The sequence below is a fragment of the Columba livia genome, chromosome 2 (assembly GCF_036013475.1).
Source record: "Columba livia isolate bColLiv1 breed racing homer chromosome 2, bColLiv1.pat.W.v2, whole genome shotgun sequence".
In the NCBI taxonomy this organism is placed as follows: Eukaryota; Metazoa; Chordata; class Aves; order Columbiformes; family Columbidae; genus Columba; species Columba livia.
Genome location: NC_088603.1, coordinates 50,193,477 through 50,207,773, shown reverse-complemented (window position 1 = coordinate 50,207,773; position 14,297 = coordinate 50,193,477). Strand labels below are relative to the sequence as shown.

Below are 14,297 nucleotides of genomic sequence, written 5' to 3'. Positions count from 1 at the left end.
CCTTAAAACCTGAAAAAAATGACCAGAAATAGATATTCCCCTGGAAGAAGTACATTGGAGCACAGTAAAGTCCCTACAAAATTTTGCAGGAAAACAGGTTTTTAGCAAATCTAGCTTTACCAATGTGACTAGGACATCCCCGGGGGTTGTGCCTGACTCAGCCTTATTTTGGCCTTAGAGCTGGGTTTTTTTTCTTGTTCTAGCAGCATTTTGGGGTGTATAGGGTATTAGTTCCTCCAAGAGCAGATCGCCAACGTGAAAAGAGGAGGAAGAAAAGTGAGAGCATGTTTCCTTATCTGGGCTAGAATTTTCTCTGCCACCCTCATGTGAGTGGTGGCCCCTGTCAGGGGAATGCCTTCCAAAAAAGACACCCAGTTTTCGTGCTGGCTGCCGACCTGAGAAAAAAACATGGTGTTGTCCAGCTCTGCCTGCTGCTCCCTCTGTTTCTTTGGTCCCCACTGACAAGGCTGTGAAGACCAGAAAAAGTCATTGGGTAGGTGACAAGAGCCAAAGAATTTGCTGAATGTGTTGGGCTTGATAGCAGACACCCCCTTGCCAATCACATTCCTCTGCTGCAGGTCAGATGCACAGAATACATCCCAGACCTTCTTCCCCATGAGATAAGCCCTGGAGCTCTCCATGAAGGTGGGCTGCATATGTCCCTTTCCCCACATGGTGTGAAATTGGCTCTTCTGCCCTAGCAGCTATGGGCAGCTGGTAGGATTTTTATTTTGATTTTTTATTATTGAAGATGCTTCAGTAAGCTTGTATTTAGGATTAGGTTACCCTGCAGGTAGCAGAGACCTGTGGAGTTGTAATCCCTGGGCCAGGCTCCACCATTGAGGTATGGAGCAGAAAAATGTGGTAAATGAAAAGGGGAACATTAAGGCACATAATCCTGCAGAAGATGCAGTGCAGCTTTACCCCACCCCAGATGTGCTGTGTGGCACTGGGCCATGGTAGGTGCAAGCCTCGGAGGGGAAAGACGATGCTGAAGAATGTGCCGTTACGTATTTCCTCAGGTTTCCCCTACTTGGCAGAGTTGTGCTAGGACCGCAGACTTGGCAGGCGTTATGGAAAGCTGTCTTTCCCTACAGCTCTCCAGGGACCTTCCCTGGCACTTTGCCTGGCTCTGGGCACCAGGCGCTGTGGTGGGGAGCTGAGATCTCACAAAGAAACTTTGGATCTATCTGTACAGCACCACAGAAGGCAATGCAAAGGTCTCCAAATGGCCTTCACCACACTGGAAAGGGAGATGAAGACAATGCATCCTCCTCTTTTAAGCACTAATTAACCAGACATGACGTTGCATCCACATAAATATTGCTTCCAGGATCGGAGTGAGGGCCCTAGCACTCTGTGGAGTCTCCAAATAGGTGCGACACCTCTACCTTTTGCTGCAGAGACCCTCAAACGTTGCACAAATTGGACAGGCTTGAGCCCAAAGTAAAGACACAGCAACAGTTTGTCATCACAACGACAGTCTTTCTGGGGTCATGATTCTGGAGTTTCACTGAGATTTTGAGCATCATTTTTAATTTGTTTGAAAATAACCCTAAATACCTGAATGGGATCAGCTTCCAAAATACAACAAACTAGGAGAAGCTTGAAAAATCTCTCTCAGATGCTGTTTTTCTTCCTTATGCAAAACCAATTTTAAGACCAAATCCCAAAGGAAAGGTGGTACATAGAATATCATGGTGCACATTGTATGGTGTGTGTGTATGACTATCTCTGCCTCAAAATAATTTTCAAAATAATTGGATAGCAGGAAATAAACAGTTCAGAGATGTTTAATCCTTACAGGTTTCATGGCAGTAAATATCTGATTAGAGGACAGACAACCTATTCGTGACCTGACTGATGGCAATGGTGAACTCAACCCTTCATGGACACCAGAGAGTTGAAAAGTGCACACAGCCTCAACTTTAGGAACCATTTCAATAATATTTTTCCTTTTATTAGAGACAGGAAAACACAACTGCAAGATGCAGAACTATAGGAAACCAGGTATCTTTGGTCCCAGTGCTCTCAGAGCTATAATTTTCTAGGAGACTGGCTCCCAGAAACCCTCAGTAACACCTATAAATTTCCATCCCCTTCCTGGACTCTCTAATGAATGGAGCTGTGGCCATGCATTGGAAAAGGACAAGAGGGTCCCTCTTCCATTACCTTCCCTTTTCTCATCCCTCCTGGGTGGAATGTAAACCACCGATTAAGTGCACTCTTCAATCACAGCAACTGTTTGCCTGAAATCCCTTCTGAAATGGTGTCTTTCATTCAATACTGTTATTGAGTTACTGCTGTGATATATAAAGTATTTTCCATCCTTTTGCTCAGGCAAAGGGGAGAAATTAACAGTCAATAGAAGGTGTTCATTGTCAGTGCTGTTTTCTGGGACTTGGGATGGGAGAAGGAGCCAACAACCCCAGAGATCTCAGAGGTAATGTTACAGGGGGACAACATAAACTCTCACTTTTCCTCATCGTTCTCTCTTTCTCTCCCTGTTTCTTCTCCAGTTACACCATCCAGCACATGTAGTCTATGTCAGGGGTTGGGAAAAATACCTCACATCTCCTTCTTCCATCAATATTGCATCTGGTTCTGCTTTTGAAAGTCTTTTGGGGTTTGAGCCTCTATTTTGCCCTGTGTGTCTGTTATGCTCTTATTTTACAGGATGCTGTTGAATTGCCAAGACTCCTGTGCATTACCACAGAAGAAGGGACACCTCACATCTGTCAGGACAGAAGCACATCCCCACCACACTGCTGACCAGAAGAGCCAGGCAGGTTGGGTGCTTTTAAATCTTGTTTGCCAAGAGTTTTTCTTTACCCATTGAGAATCCAGCCCAGAATTGATATTCGAAGGCATTATGCTGTTTTATGATGTTGCCTTTTGTGGATATCTGTGAATAATGCTGGTGGACAAAAAGTGTTTTCTGAATTTATTACCTTTCTACATCACACAAGTATAAACGTCTGTGATTTTTATGCATATTTATATATTTATAGAAGTCTAGGTGTCTGGATCTTTGCAGTCTGGAAAAAAAGGCCAACATGTAGCTGGAAAAATCAGGTACTCAGAAAGCAGAAGTGGAAAGACTGGTAGGGGCGGGGGAGGAAGTAACTGAGGCAGAGGGAGCCCTTAAACAAAAGAGTGGTCCTCAAACCGCAACATGTATTTGTCTTTGATGCTGGCAGAATTGTACAGGCTCTACAGGAAGCTCTGCGCTGCTGGAGGGCTGCTTTTAGCTGAGACACTGGACCCAGGTCCTATTTTTTCTGGCTCTGGTGACTGTCCAGGAGGAAGTGAGAGATCCTGTGACACTTTTTGGAAGAGAAGGACATGATCCCAGTGCTGTGGATAGAGTTTCCTATCTGGCAATAAAATGCGTTCAGTTCTGTGGATGGTATTAACAGGTGCCAACATCAGGCTTTACAGGCTCTCTTTTAAAGCTGTGTAGTCTTCAGCTGGTGTAAGTCAGGAGAACTGCTTAGATGGTGGAGCTGCATGAATTTCTCCCTCTTCCTTTGCTCAGGAATTCTTTCTTTCCTCTTCAGTTCTAACAAAGTTTGGATGAGCATAGAAAATGAATTATATAATCCAAACTTGCTTTTCAAGAGTCATGATATGAATGCAATTTGATACAAAAAAAAAAAAGGTTACATGCAAGGAATTGAGCATAGGCTGTCTAGTGGCATACATTTCTAGAAAGATAATATAGAGCACTTAAATCCAAGAAATTTTCTGTTGTATCAACCGTGAAAGTCCTCTGAACTGACAGCAATGAATACCTTGAGAATTCAGTTACCCATGGTTAGCCTTTAAAGGGGCATCATGAAGAAGGGATCCATGCCTGTGCAAGTTGATTTGTTGATTATCATTTAAAGCATTTTGATGTCTCAAGTGAAGGTCATTCCATTGTTTTGCTTCTCCTTTTTGCGCTTAGCTGGAGGTGATTTGTATGGAGCACAAAATATAAATAGCATCTCTTGAATTTAATACTGAGGTGGCTGGAAAGCAAGAACAAGAGAAACAAGCAGAAACTTATTTAACAGGCTGGCTGCTGAATGGTAGCAACGTGGCTTGACTCAAAGCATTACTGCTTTTAGCATATGATTTATTGCTAATGCCCTTTCCCATGACTGGCCTTCAGCCTTTGATGTCAGTCAGCTCTGAATTAATTACTTCATAATGCAAAGTGAAAGTGCAGTAGGTTTGGTTTATTCCCTGTTCCTTACTGAAACTGTTGTGTTAACTTGCCACATCCATGTTTGCTCACTCTCTCACCCTCCCCATGAAGCACCTTCTCATTTGTGAATTTGTAAAGCCGGGGGGTGTGTATGCACACGTTGCATTGCCTTCTAATAAATGGAGCCTTTTAGCCAGGGCAAGTGAGATTGATGTAGGAATGTAGGAGATCATATCTTGGGGGGGAAAATCAATATTAAGATATACAATTGCTCCCATGGTATTGAAAGAATAAGTTGATCTACATGCCAAATGACAACCCCCTTGATAACAGGGATTATGTGTCCTGTCTTTCCAGGCTGTGCTCTGTTGGGGCTGCTCTCGGGTCCCTCAGGCAGAGATAATCTAATTAGTACAACAAAGACCAGGTTATTTGGAAAAAAAAAAAAACAACAAAAAGTAGGGGGATGGAGTTGGAGAGAGGGGCTGCAGAGAGATGGATGTCAGCAAGAAGCAGGTTCTGGAAAAAGCTGCAGAGGAGAAGGGGAAAATTTGGAGTACAAATTAACCGTCTGTTCGGTCCCACAGACATGTGGGAAATGCAGACCCACCGGACTATTACCAGACAAACTCCAAATTATCAAGTGCTTACAGGCTTCAGAAGCACTCATTCAATCACACCCTCGGCAAGGAGGGAGCCAAGGTGGTGTTGAGCTGAATGGAAAGGAGGTGGCTTGGCTGTCACAGAGACGGGCTTGTCCACTGTAAAGTCACAGGCACCTGCTGCAAACACGGCTTGAGAAAAAATGCTTTACCACAAAGAAAAACAACAACCTAGGACCAACCAAAACAACCCAACACTTTTTCCCTTCACTAAATTATGCAAAAAGAACACTTTTCTTTTCCAGCCAAAGGCTGAGGCTTGTGCCTGGCTGTAGGTAATGAAGCTGTACTGCCCATGCTGAGGATGAGGTGAATCATTTTCGTAAGGACAGAGTGATGTTTCAAAAGGCTCCTCTGAGTGGGGACCCGTTTTCTCCATTCTGCAGTTACACTGGGGGAGGTGCCCCCCACTGGCAGCTGTGCACAGATGAGTGGTTCTGAGGCACTGCAAGTTTTGGAGGTGTTTTAGAATGAATAACTAGAGTGTCAGTAGTTCGCTCTGAGCCCAGTATCTAGCAAGCGTTAGTTGGAATAACAGCTGGCTTTTCCCTCCTGGGTGCAACCCATGATACTGGCTTTTGTGGGAGCTGTGTCTGCTCTGTCAGTGCATCCTATCAGCCCCATCAGCATGAAGTTCCCCTGATAGCTGTGATTGCTTTCTGCAAGTTCCCCTGACAGCTGTGATTGCTTTCCGCAAGGCCCAGATGGATGGATGAGGGGACGGGCTTATCCTTAGTGGGTGTAAACTGACCTGAACCCAGAATAAATTCCCTCTGAAATGATGATGGCATAGAAGAGGATTACTTAGGCCTGACACTGGGCTTGTATCTGACATTTTTATGTGACTTTTTGGCAACAGATGTTAGTACCTGAATATTTTCAGTCTTGTTTTTGCTTTTAGACAGACAGTCTGGATCTCCGTATTCAGTTCATGCAGGATATACACCACAGCTGTAGATTTTGCAGTTCATTCCCAACTTTTCTTAAAGGTGGATCCTGGATTTGTTCTGTCTTTTAAGACCCTGTTCCTGAAATTTAATTCAGCTTTAATTCAGTACCAACACACCTGATGTGCTTTGGTGGTTGGGTCTAGGATTTTGATGCCGTTCTCCTTCCAAGACAAATACTGCAATTGCTTAGCCATGCAAATGGGTGCAGGCTATATAATCTGGTAGGCTTAGGGGACTGGGTGGCTGAAAGAAGGCTTGCTCACATCTGGAAGTTGCTTTTTTTCCTAAGGATCGTGAGCACAAGGAGTTCAGGCGTTATTGCATAGCTCCCCACTGACCCTCGAGTTCATGTCATCAGACCCCATCTTGTTGTCTTGGCAAGCATTCACACAAATAAGGGCGCTCTAACAATGGGATCTTTCTTTTTGTAGCTTCTCTCTCCCCTTGTCCCTTGCTGCCTCCCTCTCCTACACAGGAGATAGAAAATTTGGAGACGGCAAGGATGAGATCACTGCTTTGCAAGGAGTGACAAGAAAACTGGCTGCACAATTTGGGGCTCTGCATATCCTTTTCCCAGGGAGCAGATCTGATGTTATTTCCCTATCCACAACTGCACAGAGACATCAGCACTTTGGAGACGGTGCTTGCCAGCTGCTCGGGTAAGACTGCAGATAAGGCCCAGAGATGAGGAGCCATCAAGAGACGAATGTCTAGCACAGACTTTGCATTCCTGGCTTTGCTGTATTTACTTCCTTTAATCACATGAGTTTATAAACTGTAATTACCAAGGCAGAGAGTAGTTACCCATTCTGGGAGAAAGAGTAGTTTTGAGTTGAATTGGGGCTGCTGTATGGGTTCGCATCGTCCTTCATTTCAGTTGTGAATATAGATACTTGAATTTATAAACAGCTTTTAGATTTTCACGGTGCTTTAGAAACAATTGAAAACAAGTTATACTGCCGCATTGAAGTTGGGGACTAGATTTCCCCTCGGTTCCTGTGTCAGTACAGCCTCGAAGCCTGAACTTCAGGTTACTCCCCACGTATGATTGCTAGGGTTTTTCCCTTCTGAACACAGTACTTTTGTCTTCACCTGAATCATCAGATAAAATTCTGTGTCACTACACCTGAGCTCTCACCAGCTGGCAGTCTGAGCTGACTGTGTGCTCACGGATGTTGGGGCAGACCTGAAGTGGGCAAATGTCTCTTGGATTCCTGCTATAGCTCATCCTTCAGCAGAGACACTTGAGTATGTCCCTCCTCCTCCCTCCAGTCCCAGTTTTCACCAGAACTGCAGGAATTTCCTGCATTGACCGTCTGGACTCAGACGTGTTTTTGCAAGTGTGTGCTCTTTGTTTTCACTGAAATAGAATCAAAACAAACCAGCAGAAGGAAATTCAATAAAAATTACGTTTGATAGACCCAGAAAAAATTGACTTTTTTCTTTTTTTTTTTTTTTTTTAAAGAAAGACTACCATTTAAAAGTCCAGATGCAGACATTCCTTACTATCCCACTCCTATTGAAAGTTCAAACTGAAATCATCCAGGACTCCATTCCTCATATCTGTGTGGTTCTTTTTGCTTTATTAAAATCAACAGCAAGAAGTCTGTCAGGGATTTTCTTAAGCATCCTGCCAATGCATTAATAACTTCTTCACAGGATACTTTCTAGTACTCTGCTTCACGTTATGGTTTCTAAGGTTTTGGAAAGCATTGGGATCACTTCTTGTTTTATTTTTTGTCCATCATTCAGAATAGCTGTCTAGCTGGAAATGCAATGTACCATTGCTAAATAACAAGGCCTCATGCCTTGTTATGGGGTTCTAAGGCATTTGTTTCCATTGGAGGATCACTGTATTTTGCAGAACCATTAGAGCAAAATGTAGGCTTCTGCATATTCTAGTAATCATTTGTATTATCTGAGGACAAAACATTTCATTTTACCCATTCCTCTTTCTGTAAAACCTTGCACTTCTATGTGTATACTTTTTTTTTCTGAATAATTTTGCATCAAGTAACAAATTGGTACAAGGGCTCCTCCTCATTTTAACACGTTCCAAGTTCAGTTCCTTGGTCTGGCAGATGGTATAACTCTCGATACAAGCTGTAGTAAATTACCATGTTATTAAACAATTACTTACAGTACATTTCCTGATTATTTGGTGCCTTGGGATATTGTGCATTTTACCTAATTGCAGGTTTAACAAAAATGTATTGTGGTCATTATGCCATTATGTTATGAAAGTATAAAGAGCATAATAGAGCAAATCAGATAAAGTTGAGTGAGACTTAGCTGTCTGCATGGGAATGTTAGGAACCATGTCTCTCACCCTTGCAGACCACAAAGATAATTTCCTGACTACTAAGTAGTAGTTGATTTTAAAAAAAAAGAATCTATTAGGCAGCGCCTCCACACTCAAGGGAAATGTCTATCAGCAAAACTGATTAGAGATAAGGGTAAGCAGATGTCAAAACAGAAGACCACCAAAGAATTGAGGTCCTGAAGTGAATGGGGAGAGATTCAGCAGGTAGTCAAAGTAGAGTAGATTATTTTCCAATCCTCCTGTTCTTTCAGCTCCAGGGAGAGTTTTGCTGGAAAAAAGGATGGCAAGGTTGTACTCTTTATCTTATACGGAAGAAAAAGTCTGTTTTCTGCAGTAATTTTTCTGGGTGAATTTGCATGTGTGAGTGTGGTAGGGTTTTTTTGCTTTGTTTTGCTTTTCACAATCTGCTTCTTTAGCCTAATTTTTGAGTGGAAATTAGAAGTATTAGGGAGAACAAAGAACTGTGAGAGGATATTCTGCAGAATTTCTTATTTTCCCTCTAACCACAGAGAATGCAAATTTAAACAATCTTCCTCTGTAGGAAGAGATTTTCCATAGCATTCAGTTTCTGCATCATTAGAGAGGGTGATCTCCCCAAGCAGGAGAGGTTTTGCACAATGGCCTCTGTGCCTGGGTCCCTTGCATTCCGCTTTTGCCCAGCACTGAAATGGGAATTCCTTATCTGATTTAGGAGATGTTGGGAGAACTGGGAATTCCCAGTCCCACTCCCCTCCTGCCAGTGCTACTACCTGCTTCCCCATCACCATTGACTGCACAGGGTGTGGTGTCCCCTTACCCACCTGTAGCTGCCAGCCTGTTCCTCCTGAGCACTGTGTGCAGTTCCGGGCACCACAGTATAAAAAGGATATGAAGCTACTGGAGATTGTCCAGAGGAGGGCTACAAATTTGGTGAAGAGTTTGGAGAGGACGCCATATGTGGAGCAGCTGAAGTAATTTGGTTCCTTCAGCCTGGAGGAGACTAAGAGGACATCTCATCACAGTCTACAGCTTCCTCACAAGGGGAGGAGGAAGGACAGGCTCTGATCTCTTCTCTCTGGCAACCAATGACAGAACCCGAGGGAATGGCAGGAAGATGTGCCGGGGGAGGTTTAGGTTGGACATTAGGAAAAGGTTCTTCACTCAGAGGATGTTGGAGCATTGGAACAGGCTCCGCAGGGAGGTGTCACAGGCCCAAGCCTGACAGTGTTCAAGAAGAGACCGGACAATGCCCTCAGACACATGGTGTGAACTGTGGGGTGGTCCTATGCAGTGATAGGAGTTGGACTCGATGATCCCCGTGGGTCTCTTCCAACTCAGGACATTCTATGGCTCTCCCAAAGAGCACCAGGGAGATGTTGAGCAGACACATCAGGCCACACAGTGCTAGCAAGTCCCCGTCAGTGGAGGTAACTGAGTATGTGCAGCCTTTTGTCTTTAGCCTTGTCATAAAAGGAGCTGGAAAAGGCCACACAAATCCCAGACCAATGCTCTGTGGGCTTCAACAGCATCTTTAAACCTCACAGAAAGAAGCCGAATCAAACCAGCAGGTTATTTATCCCATGTTTGTCTGCTCCACCAGCCCTGCACTAAGTTAAGGGAGGGTGAATTACAGTGACTGCCTTTCTCAGCTCAGCCTGTACGTAACTTCTACAGCAGTCCTGCCTGTTTGGCACATATTTGATGCCCTCAGCTATCTCGGGTCTTTTTTGAAACTGGTAACTCTCGGTTTAATCACTTCAGTTGTTGTCCAGGAGCTAGGTCTGTGTTTCACCATGCCTGTGCCAGCCAGAGTCCTCCAGCCTTCCCATCCCATGCTTCTGAGCAACCATGCTGCCACATGAGAAGACTTACCTTATCTCTGCAAACCCTTGTAGAAAACCAGTTTTCAGAGCACAGGTATCACTGCCCCCATGTGTCTGATGCGAAGGTCAGGGGAAGTGGTCCTGTCCCCAGGCACAACCTTCATCCTTGGCTATCGCTGGTCCTTTGGACGAAAAATGGGAATGCCAGTATGTTAGCAGAGAAAAAAACAGTGCAAGCTATATATATTTTTTTAGTTTGTTGATGTTTTTTCTTTACATAAATGCAGACTTTCATCCTTACTGTTGTTAGTACTAAAAGACAAACTGATGAAAGCCACAATAGATTTGCTTCATTGGGTAACATAATACATCATTCAAAAGGTAAGTTGCAAACAGTGGTCTTAATCTAATAACATTAACCATAACCTCTGCTTCTCCTCCCCTATAACATCCCAGGCATTTTGAAAAAAATCTATCTTCTTGTCCAGTGATAAGTGATTTTTTTATCGATGTGATATATCCAACAGTGAAATGGATTTCCCTTTTTACAAGGAATGACACTTTCTACTGTGGAATATTTCCATTACAGGAGGGTTTGATTGATTTGAGAAGTGTCCTAGATAACAGCAGGCTGATGGAGAATAAATTCGCCTGAATGTTCTGTTTCTAAGTGGACTAATGCCATTCTTAATAAGGATGTGTAATGTTTGGAAAAGTTGCTTCTTGCAAAACAACTACAACATTATATCATTTTTTTATCCCTCAACTTGGCAAATACTCATGTTTTTTTCTTTCCCCTCAGGGAGGAATTGTCCATATGACCTGAAAAACTTTGGTCTTTCTTAATGACTCAAGTTGAAAGTGAACAGTAGTGGCCTGCGCCAAATATCGATCTGAAACTGGAAAGGGCTGGCCAGCTGCAGGCTGCTCCAAGTGGAAGCTGTATGTGGTTCGAGCTGCCCTTTGATCAGGCTGCATCGCTTCCTGTCTCATTGGAAAACAGAGATCTGCCTTCCACGGGGAAAGCTGAACTGTGCCGTTCTGCTTCTCTTTCCTGTGTTTTGTCCTGAACTCTTCAGGACAAGATTACAAATGTGTTGCTTGTTCTGAGTTTTTTGTACAAGTGGAGAAAAACATCAATTTCTGAAGACTGAATTTCTCTGATACATGTTGTACAGGGTGCTTCACCCACAGATATTTTCACTGTGCTGAGCTGTGTGATATCTCTTTTTTTGTTCTGTGCAATTCCTGCTCAGGTAGAACACAGGCTCAGTGCAGAGGGGCTGTCAGAGGAGTTGCCACAAAGACACAGTCACAAACACACTCACTGGAGGGTCTTCCTCATTTATAAATAGTGAGTGGGTTTTCTTCTGTCTAGTGCTATCACTAGAGAGCCATGCATCTCTGTCCCACCTTTCTCTCTGTTTTTGTCCAGAAGGAGTGACTATGGCTCCTTCATCATCTGTGCAGTTGCCATAGTACTTTCATCTTGTCCACAGAGGCAAGTCTTGTGCAGAGCTGTTGCAGGTCTTCAGGTCTAGCCTAAAATGTGGGATGGCAGTGGCACTTCTCAAGGCCTTTCATACCTCTGGGACACCCTCAGATAAACGTGAGTTTTACCCTGTTGCGCTGAAGGAAACAGACCCACCATGAGCATGACAGATGCCTACTCCCCAAGCTGGACTCCCCCACCTGCTTGGCTCTGCCTGAGTGCATCAGGGCCAGGGGGACCCCAAAACCAGCCACCCTTTGGTGCCACTAAGCATGTTCATCACCTCCTCTGTGTTCTGGAGGAGCAGCCCTTTGCGTGTGTAGCTCACGGGGGATTGGTGTCTGCGGCCCACAGCCGCACACAGCTCTGCCTCGGGCTCCTCGCTGCCGTCCAGCCCAGCCGTGACCACAGGCTGGGACCAGCACCAGTCCAGAATTGCTTTTCTTAATTACAGCTATTTTAGTGGAGACTAAACTTCCGCAGGAGCAAATTGTTAGGATTTGGGGAACGCCTGACAGAATCAACTGGAAAAGCAAAACTCTTTTTGTTGGCATTCCTACGCTACAAATTTATTGTTTAAGAAGCTTTTCCCCCTCACTTACACCCAAAGACAGTTGATGCAATAAAAGCGCAGCTTTGCTCCAAAATGGTCCATTCTGGATTTGCATAGTACTTTTAAGAGAAACTGGCTTGCTTCCAAATTCATACGCCAGAGGCTGAATGAGCTAAATTTAAATACCAAAGTATTTCAGGCGGATATTTTACATTAACAGCAATCTCATTCATTTTAGTTTAGTGCTTTCACATAGTTTTTCAAAGTTAAGTTAGATCCACTGTGTAAGAATGAGTGTTTCATTAATTTTTATAAGAGTTATAAGAAGCATATGTTTTAAAGCTTCATTTTGTAACATAGCAAAGCATATTTTAGACATATTTATTTACATAATGGCCACATTAAAAGAAATTTTCATATGGAAAAATGTAGCAATACCAAGCAACGGTTACCACAAAGTTTTAAAAAAATATATTAATGATATGGAGTGAAAAGAAACAGGAAAAATTTAAGAAATGAAATAAGAGGAGGTGATTTTTTTTAAGTGCTCAAAGTGAGCACATTTCCACTCCTATCACAAAGCCAGTGGAAGCACCGTGTTCTACAGGAAACTTTCATGAGGAATCACCAAAACAAATCTCATGTGAAAGAACTGAAATATCTCACTTGGAAAAACAGATCTTCATCTTGAAAAGGTGAGAAGCGTTGATTTTGGCGTTGCTGTTCTGATTAGTTTTGATTCGTTACATTTTGTTAAATGTAGTACGCAATGTGTATATAACATGTAAAACAAATATTTTACTGTAATATAGCAATAAATGAAAAGCACATAAACATAAATGTTTTGACAAGATAAAAACAAGAGTTGACACAAAATAATCAGATTTCTTCTGATGAGCAAATTTGCGAAATATCTTAGGTTTTGGCAAAAAAATGCATTTTTCTGTAAGAAAAAAACCTCTCCAGCATTTTGTCAGCTCAAAGTTACCGCAAGTATCACTGAAAATTGTTACAGCTAATAAATAAACTACATTAGCACATCATCCTACTAGAATTAAATCAACAGCTACTGTAACCTCAATTTGTCTAAGGAAAAGTTTGAAGAAATCCTCAAAATGTAATTTGTTTTTACAGGTTTTCAGAGCTTAGCAACTGTAAGTCTGGCATTAACAGGAATTTATATTACCATCTAAAATAATTTATACAAGATGCACTGAAGAGTTTTTGTATATATAAAAGACCTATGGTTTTTGCTCCATTTTGACTGAAGAGCTGTTGTTTCTGTAGGTGTGTGTATCCACATTTTGAGGGTTGTTTCATAATCTCAAGTTTTCAGCAAGGGTGCAGGTTTTTACATCAAGTGTATCTTTTGAGGAAAGCATAAGTGATTCATTTTTTCTCTGAATGCCGGGAGAACATCACTAAGATCAACAGGAATTTTCCTTTCAAGAAGCCTTTAAGATTGGACTCACTGTGTCCAAGAACCATTTGACCTATTACAGAACCTGAACCCGTTAACCTTGAAAACCATTAAGCTGGAGTCAAAACCCAAATAAACTGCTGAGTGTACCAGGAAAGCAACAAAACCATCATTGCCTCATTCCAGGAGTTTATTTCCTCATTGAGTAAAACAGTGCTCTTGACTTCTCCCTGCAGAAAGTTGTGCAACATCCAGCACCGTGAAGGCATGCATTCTTGGAAGAGCGGAGGTCCTGAGAATGTCAAAAGCTCTTGAAAACAGGTCCAGCTTCCACTTTGCCAGACACTATAGCAAAGGCTGCTCTGAGAGCTAATTTTGGATAATGAGCAATCAGCAGGGGCAGAACATCCTGTAAGTATCTACAGCTGAACCCTCTTAAACAAGATTGGGATCACCCAAAGCTTTTCTGGTGGGTGTTAATATGGTGATTAAAATTTACAAGAGGCCCATGGTTTTATTTTTGTCTTGTCACATGCAATGGCAGCTGGGCAGGAAAGGTGCCTTAATGCATCAGTGTTTAAGAATCATAGAATTGTTTGGTCACCTACATGAAGAATGCAAGACATGTTTATGTAGCAATAACTGCTGGATAAATTTAGTCATGGTTGTTGTATGAATGGTGTTGGGCAAAGATGTGGCAGCATACTCAGAAATATTATTTGGATAAATGTACTTTCACTGGAACGTCTGCTTTAGTCTGCCAGAGTGTCTTGAAGTACAAGTCTTCTGTTGTATGTAAAATAGATACGCTCGTAGACATCTGTAACGTGCAAATGTGTGCTCTGTCACCGTGAGATATAACTCTTCAGAGCTGGCAATGTCTGCTGACAGCATTGTATACCA

General features: G+C 42.8%; 1 protein-coding gene and 1 long non-coding RNA gene across 2 annotated transcripts in view; one reads left to right on the top strand and one right to left on the bottom strand.

The window, feature by feature from the left end:
• Nucleotides 1-14,297, bottom strand: part of SEPTIN7 (septin 7) — a 406,575-nt gene that overhangs the window by 240,619 nt on the left and 151,659 nt on the right. The gene's annotated exons all lie outside the window — the stretch shown is intronic.
• The window catches only part of LOC110362560 (uncharacterized), a 35,433-nt gene that overhangs the window by 787 nt on the left and 20,349 nt on the right, over nucleotides 1-14,297 (top strand). The window contains exons 2-4 of the long non-coding RNA XR_010470179.1: nucleotides 2,677-2,789; nucleotides 6,236-12,669; nucleotides 13,631-13,805. This is a non-coding gene — a long non-coding RNA (uncharacterized LOC110362560). The remainder of the gene's footprint in view (nucleotides 1-2,676; nucleotides 2,790-6,235; nucleotides 12,670-13,630; nucleotides 13,806-14,297) is intronic.